A 16,591-nucleotide genomic window follows, 5' to 3' on the forward strand; every position below is an offset into this window, starting at 1 on the left:
ATAAAATTGGAAGATTTTAAATTTTTCCCATTCTTTCCCCACCCCAAACAAAAAACATGATTGCTATATGTACAGGCCCATATTAAATTAGGTGCTTAGTAAATGCACATTTCTTGGTATTTTTCAGAAAAATATAATTACTGTAGAAATAAAGAACAACTGTGGAGGGTTTGTTTTTTGTTGTGTAGTTGTGATTTTTAGTCAGGCTATCACAACTGCTGTCTTTCGGTTTAAAATTTAATAAAAATTCTCCCTCCTGACCACATAGCTTCACAGTGTGAATTTGGTTTTTCTTTTATTACATGATCCAGCTAAGCACAAACTGTTAAAGGTACAGAAAGGAGTAATAGTGAATCTGGACTGTGGCCTGGTCTGCACCGCTACACTGGGTCAATATGAGATACCCTAGTTAGTTAACATAACTAGGGTATCTGACGTTGACATGCTTACGTCTATGCAGTGTGGTGTTTTCACAATGCTAGGTCAACGGGAGAGAGTCTCCCGTCGACATTCCCTTCTGCCTTGGAGGGAGTTACACTAATTCAGTTAGTGCTCTCCCATCAACTGAGCGAGTCCACGCAGATCCACTCAATTGATGCCACTGCATCGATGTCTGCCACCACGGCAGTGTAGACATGCCCTGTAGCTCATTTACAGGCTACATGAGGAGATTACTTTAACACGACCTTGAGAGTTCAACTTCTTTTATCCTTTGTTGTTTAATTTAAATCTTACTAATTAGTCATCATTTTAAAAACTTTTTGCAACTAATTTGAATGTTGGCAGGTTCAGGGGCCTGGAGTTGTCATTCTATGAGCTCCTGGTTCATACAATTCTAGAGGTTTTACATTAAACTTCTGGCCCTCCACAATAAAAAACTGCATATTCTATCTTCATATTACCCATTAAGTAAGTTAGAGAGAAAAATATTTAATAATGGAATTTCTGTATTTTGATTTGTTTATTCCATCTGTTTTATGGTGCAATATATGTCCCCAGTATTATATACGGAGGTCAATGCCAGTTACCGAATGTTCAGCACTACTGAAAATCAAGCCACTTATTTAGATGACTAAATACAAACTTCCACATCTAACTTCAGGCACCCAATTTTGAAAATTGTGACCTACACTTCTGTGAGAGGCTGCCAGAGTACAGCCCTTCCTAAACCTTCACTTTCCCAAAAAATGGTAGTACCGTGGCTTAAAATCACATTACCCTAATGATGCTAATGCAACATTTTGGGTCATATAACACATAGAAATGTACTTGGTATGCATACAAAAAGTAATAGAAATATTTGGAAAAAGGAGATAAAGCTTGGTTTTCCATTTTAAAGAAGTACAAAAATATATAAATAATAAAATATAATATAAATAAAAATATAATGGATATGAACTACATTTCTTTTGACATTTATTTCCCACAACTTCAGGCTTTCCCTGCTAAGAACTAGGCAATTCTTTGTTTAATTGCCTGTCCTGGGAAACATCTAATACTATGAGCTTTTGTATGTAACTGTGATCACTTTAGTCTCCTGTTATTATTAACAGAAGTAATGAAATGTGATGTTTTTCTTTCCCCTCTTCTTTTCTTCACTTATTTCTATGTGAGAGCAGATTATACATGTTTTGCTTCAGTAAAAATTATTAGAATACTGTTAGACTGTATTCATTCCCCTCTTCTGCCCCCCCAACAATCTGACTATATAGACATTTTCTACCATTTGAAAAGAGGCGGATTTATCTTTTCAGCATCCTCCATACTTTTTGAACACCACCAGGAAATGCTTAGATACAGTTTCTTTCTGGTTTTGTTTTTCAGCTGAATATCTGCACTTCTACTACTCACTTACACACAACTGGTATGCTGTGCAAACAAAATCCACGTAATGCTGATTTCATGGATTTTAGAGAACATGGAATTACGTTTATTGGATGATGTAACATAACAATTGTACAATGAGCTTGTAAAATAAATTCCTTAAAAAAACCAAACCAAATAAAAACAAAGAAAAAAACCCTGTAAAATAGTTATTTAACAGGGAAGTCTTGAGAGGTAAAAATGTATCCTTAATTGCATTTTATTTTTATCATTTTTATTATGTGGATCCCACCAACCACATTAGGATTATAATTAGTATGATTTCCACTATAGCATATTGATTTTCATAGCTACTTATTGGAAATCACGTACTTTACCTCCTGAATGAACAGAAGTAAATTTATGCTCACATAAAATCAATCAAACTATAATCGACAGGTAGAATGCTAACTTCAATAAATTTAGGAAATTATAACTGTACTTTGGGAGATATAAATTACACACCATTATATTAAAAAGTGTGATAATACTCTGAAATATAATTGTGAAAATGGCACACATTTATAATATCTCAAAGAGTTCATCTCAAATTCACTTAATTTAAAAGTAAAATGATGGCTTTTCTAATGTCTTTCTTAACTGCAAGTGCAAGCTGGAACCTGAAAGTCAAACTACGTTATTTTGGCTCATATGTAACCACCGGTAATAAAGATTCTGCAGGTAAAATCCTTCCCTCAGTTCTACTTCTGCAACTCCACTGCTTTTTCACTGGGAGTTGAATTTGGCCCTGCAGTTGGAACGTAGCTAACAATTCGGTTGCTGATAAACAAGCCACAGCAGAACCCAGCTTACTTTTTCACAGCTGTGCTGGCTCTGCAATGCTAATAGGGGTGATAAATTGTAAACACTTATTTTTGTCACTAAATCAAGATATGATACTGAATACACAAAGTCAACGAGCAACGTATGGACTAAGAAGGCTGGCATTTTTACATTACCACTTTCCAGAACAGAACTGCACTTTAAATTATTCTTGATCTTAATCTCATTTAAAATAAAAAGAGCATCCATTTTTTTGCAGTAGAGCTTAATTAAAGTTAATCTTTTTAATTCTTCAATTATAATTACTGAACAATGCTGGAAGCAATCATCTTGCTTAAAAGTGAAGTCATTTATGATACTAACAAAATGAGAGTCCATGGCTGGGTGTACTGGCTTTTAAGCATTCGTGGTTTTTTAAGCTGACAAGCTGGGCTTTGGACAGAACGTCCTATTTCTAATACAAGGTTTATCCTGAAACAAAAGAGTTAAGTGGATGGATTCTTCATAACAAGGCCAACTTGCCAAACAAATTTGCTTAACTCCTGCTAGTTCTAGATAAACTCCTGTTGGTGGAGGCAGGAGATGAGTAACAGTCTCTTTCCTGGTTCCAAATTGAAAGTGTGTTCTGTCAGCTTGTAGAAGGGGTGGCCTGTCCCTCCCTGTCAGTCTCAGAGGGCAGCCATGCCCCCTCTCAGATGCACCTGTGTGGACAAGCTTTAGGCAGGGGAATTAGCTCTCTAAAGTCTACTGCCTGAGCCCTCAGGCAGGGCAGGGCAAGCAAAGAGTCTGTAGCCCTCGGGAGGCTCCACAGGCGGCAATGAGGCTGTCACCCCCAGGGTGGGGTGGCAAAGGGGACGTGGGCCCTCCCAACTCCACCGCATCCCAGGCCCCTAACCATGACAGAGTGTTCCGCCGGTGGGTCAATGGGGCTCCAGCTGAAACTCGCAACAAGCGCTCGGGCTCAAGCACAGCCAGACTGAGGTCGGTTATCCCTGGGCTACTTCCTCCGTCCCTGTGCCCATGTATCTGTCTCCCAAGTCATCGTCCATCTCCTTGAGGTAAATCGTGAGGGGCAGCCCCAGCAGGCCCTCAGCCTTGCTGGCATCAGGCAGCTCTGCCATGTCATTGGCAGCAGGTAACTCCGGCAAGTTGCAAGCGGCAGGCAGCTCCAGCAGATCCTCTAGGCTCCAGCCAGTAGGCACTCGGCTAGCTCTTCAGCAGTGCCATGGTTGGGCTCGAGTACCAGCACTATGGAAGAGATGTCCTTCTCCTCTGGCAGCAAGTCCTTGACTGACTGATAGGACCTGCCCTTTATACTTCCTGTTCTGATTCTGGCTCCACCCCTCTGCTTCTGGCATGGCGTGCATGGTTTCCCTGGCTCCGCCCTCCAGGGGTTGAGTGGCAGTCCCTCCCTGTCAGTCGTGGAGAGAGGCCCCGCCCCCTCACTACACAACTCAAAAAAGTTCTTCTTTTGAACCGTAAAGAACCAGCACACTCACTCAATCAGCCCAATAGGAGAGACTGCAAACAACTTTTCAGTTTGTTTAAAAATCTACATTTGGGAGCTCATATCAGTACTTAGATGCTCAAAATAGGTATTTGATGCCCAAGCACTATTTTGAGTCTCTCTTACAATAACAGTTTTTCTATCTCTGTTACTTTGAAGATCAAACTGATAGATTCAGACCTGATTGGCTGTTTCCATGGACAATTCTATGTAGTGGGCAAATATAATGTCTTCTCATATTAGGTTTCAGCAGCTGTGCTCTCTTAAATTCTGGAAGAGATTGAGGAACTTCAAGTCACCCTACTGATCTGGATCTATGCCCTCCTTCACAAGCTAAATCTAGCAGAGAAATAAGGGGTCTAGTATTGCGAGACTGTTAATGCCTCTCTCAAGAGAGTAAAGTGTCAGCAACTCTTAACCAAGCAACTGCTAGGCCACTGGCCCAATAAATAATCCCTGAATGTCGATAATCCTGCCAATTATATCTCTATCTCCAACTTTCCTGTTTTAAAATTGAGAATGTAGTGTCCAAGCAACTGCGGTATTATCTATAGTCTTCAGATTCCCAGAAACCTTTGCAATTTGTTTCCAGATCTGTGATGGGACAGAGCAAGCACTAGATCTATTAGTCAGTTATCTTCTTTTAATAATGGACAAATGTGAAAAGCAACAGCGTTGAATTTTATTTTTTTAGATGACCCAGGTGGCACTGTTGGGTAATTGGTTTTCTGTTCAAAGGTCTCTTGTGTGTATGAGAGACTGCTAAAGGACAGGAACTATTCTTATGTTGATGGCTGGGGTTCTGTAAACTTCACTTTCCATACTGGTCATTACCTGGAAAGTGAAGTTTTATGACATTCAGATGTTCTTCTCCTTGGCTAGGGCAATGTTTTCCAACCTCCTCAGTTCTATGTCCTCCCAACACATATACAACCATCACATGAGTGATTATATGACCAACTAAACAGAAACCTATCCAAAATTATGAATTCACACAAAAGAGTTTTGGCATATGTCTGGTTACTGCTGTATAATGAAAACAAAATGTAACACTTAACATTCCAGAAACAAAAATAAATTGTGAGACCTTGATTTTCTTTACATAACTGTTCCCTTTCTCTCTGCAATTATTCACTTGGACTCTTTAGCATCACCATGATTGTTTTCTATTTTTTTCCTCATTAACTAAAACATCTCCATAAAGAACACACTGAGGGACCATATTCAGTCTTTCCTTCCTTGAATGTCAATTTCATATTTGAGATATGTGGGTTCATAAATACAATATGAAATTGTTTTTCTTTTACTAATTGCTTGATCTTTCTTTGTGCCACATTTTGGGGAAGTGGAAGTAACACTCATTTCCTCTCGAGAGGTATTTACATTATATTTGGATAAAGACTGTGAAACAATGCATCCAATATACACCCCTTATGGCACGATTGTTTATCATTCATGTTCACTCTTATAGTGTAACTGTATTGTTTAATGCAAAGTGTGTCATGTAAGATGTTTTTGGAATGCTCATGACATGCTGAACATTGTTGTTACAATAATATGTTTCTTGCCATGTCATATGTGTGGTTATGAAGCTCTGCTATGTAATATTCCCAAATATGTATCTCACAGGTTTTAAGGCTGATTTAGGCAAACACTAAAAGCAGCAGTAGTTCACGCCTCACTAAGGCATGCATAAACAATCCAGCTCTTCCAGGACCAATGGGCTAACCTAAGCATCTGATGAAGTGATGATGCTTGACTCCAGATGTGAAGAAGACCAGGCAGGAATACCATTGGTCACCTGGCCCTGAAGTGGGGGGTGTGAGGCTCCAGAGGGGAGCATGGAGACATTTGAAATAGGAGGGACATTTTGCTCCCAGGAGCTCTCTCTTGCAATCCATCTACAAGACAACATCAAGACTGTCCACAGGGGGAAAACCATGATTGGGGGCCAACCAACCAGCCCATGGTGAGAACCATCTAAGACTGTAAGGCTACTGAAGTGTTAAGCTTAGTTTAGAATGTGATTTGCCTTTTATTTACTTTTTATTAAATCTGACATGCCTTCCTCTGTCTTATAATCATTTAAAATCCTTCTGTTCTTAATAAACTTAATTGTTTGTTTCTGTCTAAAGCAGTGCATGTGGTCTGGGTGTGTGTAGAGACTTCATTTAGAGTGAAAGAGCTGGTGTATATCAATTTCTTTGATAAACTGACGGACTATGAGCTTGCAGAGTCCAGTGTAAGACAGCAGTTCCTAGGTTGCATCTGGGACTGGGGGTGTTTGATGGATATCACTACTGCATAATCCCATGAGTGGCTGGCCAGAAGCGCTCATTCACTAAGCACACATTCACTGCTTGCAGGAGGCTGTGAGTGTGCTGACCTAGAAGTGTGGGGTTCACACAGCAGGGGCAAATGCAAGATGGTGTCCAGGAGCGAGGGATTGGGGTGACACAACTGTACACCAGTTCAGATTGCAGAGGGGAACGTCACAAAGACTAATTGACCTTTATGTATAAATCTGTTTTTATCGTAAGTTTCATGTGTCAGGATCACCTTATCAGGATAACTGATGCAGGGGAGGCAGACACTGTTTGCCCTATTTTCTCCATTGGATTATAGGCTGAGGCATTAAGCACATAAGTAAGAATAAAAAGAAAAAGTATGGTTTCTCCCTGTTTCCCCATGTTGCCTTAACTAAAGCTTCTTGTTTTGTTTTTTTTAATTTTCCCACCTCTGCATTATCATCTGTCCCATACTCCTCATGGTCTCTTCCTTCATTATGGAGATTTTGGCCAGTTCTATTATTGTCCTCATGTAACTCAAAGCTCAGTTAATGAACTGAATTAGATACTTTATTCCTGTACCACTTTATCTGTATAATTTTTGCAAAATTTTTATAAAATGCACAGTTTCCTTACAACCCACCTAGAATCAGGTGGTGACACAAAAATGGGTCCTCATCCAATGGCTGGAAATCACTGGTCTAACATTTTCTGCTCTGGTTTCATCCAAGAAAATATAAATGATACCTGTATGCCTTTCAGCAGAAGACAACTGAAATTTCAGCCTTCTGGCTAACACTGCTGGGGAACCACTTCCAACATAATAAATAAAAAGAGTCAAGTAAGATGATGACAGAGAAAAAGTTGTAAGCAGAATATAGACGTAGATACACACACACACACACACACACAAAGAAACAATTTTAAGTATTTGAGTTAAACTCAGAGCATTCGCTGTATAATTAAAATGTACGTGCCTGACAACACAAATCTCTTCCTTCAAGTGCAGCTGCATTTCATCCTTTAAAAACTCTATTAACTTAAATCTCACGTTCATGATACTTCTGCTTTTGTGGTTCCACCAAAGCAGTATCCACTATTGTTACTGTTATTAATCCTTTGCATGCTTCTCTTTTACCTGTATATACTGAAGGAAAATAATTGTTTGCTTGACCACAGTTACTCCATTTTAGTTTCTTTAAGTGTTCTGCTCTCTGCTGAAATCACCCCCCCCCCTTTTTCCTTTTATCCTTACAGTGCTTATCTTGTGCCAGGGTCAGAGAAAGGTTTCCTAGAAGAGGCAAGGAGACACCCCCAACTGGTTTTAATTGGTTACACAGCCTTGGGAGATAGATCAGACAACTTTGATAGATAAGCTGAAAACTTCTGTTAACATGTTATCTGTTATGCATACCTTTATAATTAGTAAAAGTAGAAAAGTATAAGCCAATAGCAATAGTAGTAATAATTTGAATGTACCTATAAGCATCAAGAACTTATGCATATGTAATTTCTTTGTCTTGTTTGTATAAATATGCAAAAGAGCATGCCTTCGGGGTCTCACACTGACCACTTGCTGGGAAGTGTTTGACCTCTGCAGAAATAAAGCTTGGAGACTGCCCAACTACCTGCGTGGATCTCTTTTCTATCTGGTGCAGGGTAAACGAACCTCATTTGGAATCTTTTTTTTCCCAACAATACCAATATATTAGCCTGCACTGAGCTAATTCATTCAACTCTTTGTAAACCACACTAAAGTCCCAAATAGCACAAGGTACCAATATCAATGGAGAATTTCAGTCTAATATCCCAGTATTCATTCTAGAAATTAAATTGTAAGCCTCATTTGTCCCACAGACCGATACAGATGAGGAATATTTTAAACTAGTTTTAGACTAATTATGTCTGGACCACCTTGAGCTTCTTTCACCCCAACATTTTCAGATGCTTCAGTCTAATTTCTCCTCCGTAATCTTTGGATATCCCACTCCTTTGTACTGCTCCATTGACTCCTCCCTCATTCCCTACTTTGACATCAACTCTAAATCTGCAGCAATAAATAGAATTTATGCAACATTATGAATAAATCCAAAAATAATTTCCCACTACAAAATACAATTTTGTCTGCTTCATTTTATACAGGGACTGTGGGGCCACTTACATTAGGGAAACCTGAAAGGACATAAGGGATCAGGAAGGTGTGTGACTGAAGTCCATAGAGCAAAGTTACAGAACTCCCCATTAAGTAAACATGTCATTATTATTGATACCGAGACTGCTTAATCCAGCCAGAATTTTTTTAAAAAGGCATTTGAAAGATAACTTTAAAATAACTGCACACTCACACAACTTAAACTACGTATGTTATCATCATTACCAAGGTACCTCAACTTTTTATTAACTATTATCTGTATTGTGGTAGTACCTAGGAGCCTGAATCGAGGACTAGGACTCCACTCTGTTAGGCACTGGACACAAACAGAACAAAAAGATGGTCCCGGCCATGAGGGGTTTACAATCTAAATACAAAACAAGAAACAACAGAGGGCTATAGACAGACAGATGTATGGGGGAGTACAAGGAAACAGTAAGACAACATTGCCCAGGAGGACAGGCAGTGGTTCAATACACCAGTGGCCTAACCATTGTCAAGTTTTTGTAGGCATCATAGAAAAGAAGAGGTTTAATGAGAGTTCGAAGGAGAATATAATGTGTCAGTTTTGTGGATGTTTACAGGGAGCTCCTCCCAAGTGTGAGGAGCAACATGGGAGAAAGCATCAAAGTGCCTGTTTGAAAATTTAACAAGTGGATGATGGAAGCTGGGCTGATAGAAGGTAGGAGTCAACATTTAATAGTGAATGAGAGATGATAGGTAGGTGGGAACAGATTGTTAAGAGCCTTGAAAGTGAAGACAAGTAGCTTATGTCTGATGCAATAGAGAAGGCAGAGCCAGTGGGGAGAAAGAAAAAAGAAACAGGTGACATGGCCAAAGTGACAAGGTAGGAAATTATCTTTGCAGCAGTATTCCGAAAGGATATGAGCAGGGCTAGACTGCCAAGATTGGTCAAGGCCAGAGAAAAGGATATTGCAGTAATCCAGATATCTGATTATAAGTGCTTGGACAAGAGTTTTAGCTATGTGGACAGATAGGAAAGACCATACCTTAGAGATATTATGCAAAAAAAAAAAAAAAAAAAAAAAAAAAGAATTGGCAAAATATAAGCATAACCCGGATGTGAGGACCTAGAGAAAAGATGATGCCCAGGTTACAGGCTGAGTGATAGGCAGTTTGGTGGTTTCACCCATAGTGATCCAAAAAGGAGCAAAAGGGGAAAGCTTAGGGGGTGAAGATTAAGACTACTGTTTTAGCCGTGTCAAGCTTGAGCTGATGGCTACGCATGCATGAGGAAATGCCATAGAGACAGGCTGATATTTTAGTTTGGACGGAAGGAGGCAAGTCTGGAGTACAGCAGTAGAGCTGTGAGTCAGCAGCGTAGAGATGGTTGTTGAATTTGTGTTTGTAGATGAGATACCCTAGAGATAAGGCCCAGAAGGAAAAGAGAAGGAGACAAAGCCCTGTGGAAACCGCCAGAGAAAGTTGAAGGGGGAAGATGGGGAGGATTCTCTGAAGGAACATGCTAAGTGATCTGAGAGGTAGGAGGAGAATCAGGAGAGGAGAGCCACAGGGAGACATTATTTCAAGAAGATAATCGTGGTCAGTGGTTTTGAAGGTAGCTGACAGGTGAAGGAGCATGAGGATGGAGTACTGGTTCTGAGCTTTGGCCCGGAAAAGGTCATGAAAGACTTTGGCAAGGGCAGTTTCAGTGGTGGAAGCCAGACCGGAGGGACTGCGATGGAACTGGAGGAGAGGAGGGCCAGACAACAATTGTAAACAGCATGTTCAATGAGCTTAGAGATGGTGCAGTACTTGGAGAGGCAAGGGGGGGTTTTTTCAAATGGGAGAGACCAAAGCATGATTGTATTGTGAGGGGAAAGAGCCAAGGAGCGTGAGAGGTTAAGGAGAAGAATAAGGAAGGGGACGTGAATGAGCACGAGGGAGATCAGGAAATGGGATGGGGTCACTGGGGCAAGTCAACAGGTTAGAGAAGGAGAGTAGATGAGAGACTTGTGTCTGTGACGGAGGAGAGACTTGTAGATGGGGAAGGTGGAAGAGAAGGCGAGCCAAGGGGAGGGAGAAGGTCACACTGTATTCAGTCAATTTTCCCTTGGAAGAAAATCGGCACAATCCTGTGTGCAGAGAGATGTGGAGGCAGGAGGTGGGAAGGGTTTGAGGAGTAAGTCAAAGGTAGCAAAAAGGTAGCTGGGAATGAGGCCACGTGATACAATTTAGTTGGAGAAGTAGAATTGCTCAGCTAGGAAGATGGCAGTTTTGAGTCAAACACGGTTTGGTTTTCCAGGGCCTTCTGAGAAACCTTAACATTTCATTTCACAAAGATTTATGCTACGTAATGAGATCCATAGGTGCTGGAACTAGGGGTGTCTGGCTAGGGTTTGATACACTAGGGATGTATCATATACAGGATTTACAGTTTGGTTCAATGACTCTCAGTACCCCTACTATACAAATTGTTCCAGCACGCTTGATAAGATCTTAAAGATACATGAATTATTTGGCAGATTGCCATATGAAATTAACTCTTCGGATGCTCCCCATTTATCCCATACACATTCCTTAAAATAAAGTAATACGGTTTCTCTAGGACTTAACATAGAGAGATATTAATAAGGTCTGAAAATGAATGAGCACTAAGACACTTCCCTATATGATTAATATGCACAGAATCAGCTTAGTCCACAAAAACGTTATTACAGTCAGAATCGTGTTCTTCCGCCATGGAAGAATGAAGAAAAACAATTCCTCCTCTGCATTGTTACCAAATCTCTGTTCTGATTCACTAAGTTGTTGAGGCGATTTTTGTTTGTTTTTGTTTTTTAATAAAGTTATACAAAATAACATTTAATCAGATAATATGGTGCCATAGTGAAACCATTTCTGAAAATGTAGCAAAAAGAAGACAATACTTCAGTCTACCGATTAAAGTATTTGCCACTGTTATTACAATCCAGGCCAATCAATTAAATAATATATAAACACAGATTTTTGCATGTAACAATAAAAAAATACTTTTGTAATGCATATGCATCAGGAAATGCACATTAATGGTCCCCAAAATTGATAACTATAACTTAGTCCATTTGTGGTTATGTACTTTATATTGGAATGTTGCTTTAATTTTCTATGGTAGGGATGGGGGAGTGCATTTTCTTGTGATTATTCTTAGTAAAGCAGTACATTTTTGGAGAAGCTTGATACAATTCTGGTAGGCACTTTTTGAGATATCAGAACATGCAAATGCAGTGCTTTTCACAAATTAACCACATTTTCAAGCATTTGTATTCAAACAACAAAAAAGTAGTTTGCCAAGTAAAAACTTGCCTTGGATTTAGCACGTAATGATAGCACTTGCTGTGCTTTGAGAATATGATTTACCAGACCACAACAGTCATCTAAATGGAGGACCATATGGTGCAAGGGCTAGGCATGAGATAATGGTGGCTTTAACTTTGATTGCCTCCTTTCTTTCTGCCTTCTTTAACACATCTGAATTTTAAGATATTTCATGTTAATAAAATGTGTTAGAGAAACATCTGTGCAATGCTATGCATGTGAGATGGGATTTATGAACCTAATGCAGAGGGTTGTTTACTTTTGTTCTGTTCCTTCCACATTTCCCCAGTTCTCCTTTTCTACTCATGTATCAGAACTCATTACAATGATTTCTCCATCTACACAAAATAACCCCTGCTGACTGGCAGGAGCAGGTTCAGGTCACTAGTCGGACTTGGGCACTGGGTGCTTGCCTACACTAGACCACTTAGCAAAAACGGTGAAATCTTTTATTTTTAGAGGCTACACATGAGTAGTAGAAACTTGCCTTTGTCAATTCATGTAACTTCTCATTTCTGCCTTCATTGCAGGGACTGTAATTCATACCTATGTAAATAACAAGCACACCATCGAGTCAGTGCCTTAGTTTACAAGGCATTTCAAATACAGGAAATGTCTGATGTGTACCAAAATCCCAGCTAATGGAACAAGATAGACCTTTCCACTAAAAATACCTTCGTATTAGCTATTAAGAGAAAAATGTAGATACAAATATGCAAAATTATTTCAAAGGAATAAGCATTTTTTGCTGTTATCACACTGAGGTTTGAGTGACTCTGAATCAATTAATAAATAACCATATCTATGGGATGGCTAATACACAATTACAGTTCTGAGTACATTTCACAGAATAAACTGCACAGTTCAGTACCTGCTTTCTTTCTGTTCTGTGTTTCAGAAAATAAAATTATAAGGATATAAACTGTCAATGAATAGTAAATATTTTAATGTCAGAACAATTTTCTTGGTGTTCATAAATACTGTTTAAATACTCATGAGTTGTAATGCGCATACACATTATTCTAAAAAGTGCCTCCTGACTTACTAAAATGGGACTAGGATTTGGCCCAGTTGATTTAATTTTAAGAAAATGTGATCCAGAATACTAAAAAAGCCTGACCTTCGTACCACTGCCAAAGCACGAAGCAACATGTTTCATTTTAGGTTTAATATATTTATAAAATTATACGCACACCATCCACACAGTAACTATACATAATGTAAAAATAATTCATGTTTTGAACATTCATCTGTAGCTACCATCACTCTTTAATATACATATAACAAAACATTTGTTTTAATATGATGATTATGCTATGTGGGACTCGAATAATTCATTTGTATAGTAGTAGGTTACATATATTCATGTCATCACTTCCATGTAATTTATTGCAAAATATTTATGTATTTCACTTTATCTGTAATATAAATAAATTGATCTCTGCCCCTCAACTGATATTTTTGGCAAGTGTCAGAATATAAGTAAGGGCAATGAATATTATGTGCATAGAAAACAAAGACTGATAAGCCTGGAAAATGTTGAAATGGTGCTGCAACTCATGCAAGTTTTTTTTAAATCTCCTAACTCCATAATATTAATGTTTATTATATGTCTAACATCTGACTTGCCAATATAAACACAGCTTAAAAAAACCATCTCCCAAAGAAAGGTGATCTGTATGTTCCTAATAACAAAACAAGCATAAGGCAATGGGAAGGCTGCCTATTTTCCTAACTTTTCACAAGAGATAGTGTTGTTAGTGAAGACAATCTGTTTGCAGAGCCATGTAAATCTTTATCTTGGTGTTTTTTCATTTGGTAGTTTTTAATGGTCAGAGTTTGTGGTTTGCTATACTGTGAATCAGGTTATCACCTCTTCTTCTAACAGGGAAAGTAACCATAACACAAAAGTCCAAACACTCTTAATAAGATATGTGTTTGAGTCCAAATATGTGCAATGCAACCTGATGGCAAAACATCAAAATACCTGCAAGCAACCTGATCCTCACCCGATTGCACCAAAAAAAGTACACCCACTGTACTGGTTGTTGGAATCCAAAACTGAAGCAGTGACAAGCATTACGGGCAGATAGCATAGCTGCTTTCCCTCAAGTCAACGAGACAGGTCTTACCAGTTACTACTGTTTTGTTTCTACATTTTTTAAGTGAAAGTAGAACTCATGAATGATCACAATGAAAAGTGGATTGATTTAAATCAAAGTGGAAACTTATTTAAATCATCTAATTTAATTGTGTTTTGCATTTAGTTTTCTTAAAGAAATGTTGATTCCCATTTGTTGGTAACCATTAAAACATGTTGATTTGCAGTAAACATAGCCTTTTCCCTAAATTTAGTGCGTCTTTTTTGCTAACCAGGACAATACTCTGTATCTGTACATAGTTATTTAAGCAATTATAACGAAAGTTCTGTAGCACTTTAAAGACTAACAAATTTAATTCCAAATTTGTTAGTCTTTAAAGTGCTACAGAACTCTCGTTGTTTTTGCTGTATACAGACTAACACAGCTACCCCTCTGGAACTCTTAAGCAATTATGTAGCTTAGTTTTTTATTGCATGATGATTAATTTTTGCTTGTGCTTTGTGAGAAGCTGTATTTGGATGGAAATTCAAATTAAATTAAAATGCATAAATACAGCATTATATATATTATTAAATAAAACTACCTCAAATGTGTTGGATCCATAAGAAAAAAGTTAATCAAAACTTGCTTTGCATTTAAAACTGATTTCTTAGACAAAAAAATATATTTTCTGTAGTTAGTGAACTGAACTGATTGTTTCTCATCACCATGTCCTTCAAGATTTTAAAACAAGTAGATCTCATCCTCTAACATCTAGTTTTTATTCCTAAACTGGAAGAGGAAAACAAGCTTTTCTGATTCTACAAATACCAATTGGCTTCTTAACTTTGAATGAACTAGTCATTGAACTGATCTAGTTGAATAACCTGTAATGAAGAAAATAGTCTCTCTGCACCTGCAGAAGACACTACTGTTGTCAATCGCTGGTTTAGCACTTCAAAAAACTCAGGTTTCAGGAGCTTAGCCAGTGACTTCGAGCAGTTCAACAGTTTGATTGTTTTTAAAACTTGGCAGGAAACGTACTGCTTAATATTTATTGTATTAAACGTCTTTAATAACTGGTAAAAGGTTAGACTTCAAAGGTTTTCAATTTCAAATTTAATTTTAAATAGATATTGTGGCAAACGGCTGGCTTCACCCTCGTGGGTCTCGTATTTTTGCCTCTCGCAGTGGGCCAGGGCGTCACCAGTTACCCCGTCTCCCCAGGGAAGGGGGTAGGGACCCAGGCACGCCCGCTCCTCCAGGTCCCAGTCCAGAGGCCCTGTGAGTAGCAGCTTTGTGCTGCTGGCACTGTATGTGCAGCTGCAGTCTTTTCCCCTGGGCTAATTTCCCCCCTCTGTCCTTCTGACTCCTCGGGCCCTGCTCCCTTGCTGCCTGGGACTGGGTTTCCTTACCCAGGCCCCTGTGCTTGGGGGAGTATCACAGTCCTGCTTGGGGCAAGCTTCTTCCTCCTGGGCCCAGTACCTTTCTCAGCACTTCTCTCTGCTCCTTCACACAACTCTGTACTCCTCTGTGCTCCTTCGCACGGCACGGCACACCTTCACCTCATGCACTGTCTGTCTGGAGCAGAGGGGTTTTTATCAAGCACCTGGCTGGGCCTTAATTGGCCTCAGCTGCTCCTAATTGCCCTCTAATGACTTCTGGCTAGTCTGCAGGGAACAGAGCCCTAAGCATTCTGGGGCTTACATACCTCCCTTCCAGCACTCTCCTACAGCCCTCTGCCTTGCTATATCACAATATATTTTCAAAAAAATAAATCTGTAATTTAGAAATCCAGTTTAAATTTAAACAATCAGAGGTTTTTTTATTTAAAAAAAATTAGCAATTTTTATGCACCCTGGGATCCTCCCTCTAACCACAGAATATTCTACACACTATCCTACTGATGTGCCTATACCTTGCTCTTTTGCGGGAACGCATAGAGGGGCAAGATGGTAGTTTAGGCTTGGTCTACACGTGAAAGTTATACCAGCATAGCTATGTCGAGGCCAGGGGTGTGAAAAAACACACCCCTGACCAACATAGCTATGCCGACATAACCCACAGAGTAGACACAGCTATGTCAATGGAAGAGTACTTCCAATGACGTAGATACATTTTTCAGGGAGGTAGCGTTCCTACACCTATTGAAAAACCCCTTCTGTCAGTGTAGGCTTTGTCGTAGAAAGTGAGAGTCTACAGGCTGGTTCACACTTACCGCGCGATTCGGCGGCAGTCGATGGGAGTTACGCAAACTACGCAGAGTAGTTTGCATAACTGACGTCAACTGCTCTGCTTCCCTTCTGCGCGCTGTTCTCACTGCGCTAAGCCGACGGGAACAGCATTCCCATCGGCTCAGCGCTACGCTACTTGAGGGGGTGGACTTACTGAGTCAACTTCCTGATCGATTGAGCAGGTCTCACTGACCGCTCAATCGATCAAGAAAGATAATTTTGCCGCCGTCAGTCTGAACATAGCCTAAGATATGAGGCCTAGTATAACAGGCCAGGTATGAGGCCTGAACTATAGTAGTCTGGCTCTGCTGATATAAAGCAAAGTTAGCAGAAGTCAGACTGTGAGCCTGCGTGTAAGCTCACAG

At 39.4% G+C, this 16,591-nt stretch overlaps 1 protein-coding gene across 1 annotated transcript in view; it reads right to left on the bottom strand.

Moving 5' to 3' along the window:
* The window catches only part of ANKRD6 (ankyrin repeat domain 6), a 102,362-nt gene extending 86,897 nt beyond the window's left edge, over positions 1 to 15,465 (bottom strand). The window contains exon 1 of the mRNA XM_067530024.1: positions 15,408 to 15,465. The gene's annotated coding sequence lies outside the window, so the exon portion shown is untranslated. The remainder of the gene's footprint in view (positions 1 to 15,407) is intronic.
* Positions 15,466 to 16,591: the final 1,126 nt, after the last annotated feature.

This window comes from Emydura macquarii, unplaced genomic scaffold, assembly GCF_026122565.2.
Source record: "Emydura macquarii macquarii isolate MOO-44397 ecotype Brisbane River unplaced genomic scaffold, CSIRO-AGI_Emac_v2 contig_3019, whole genome shotgun sequence".
Taxonomy (NCBI): domain Eukaryota; kingdom Metazoa; phylum Chordata; order Testudines; family Chelidae; genus Emydura; species Emydura macquarii.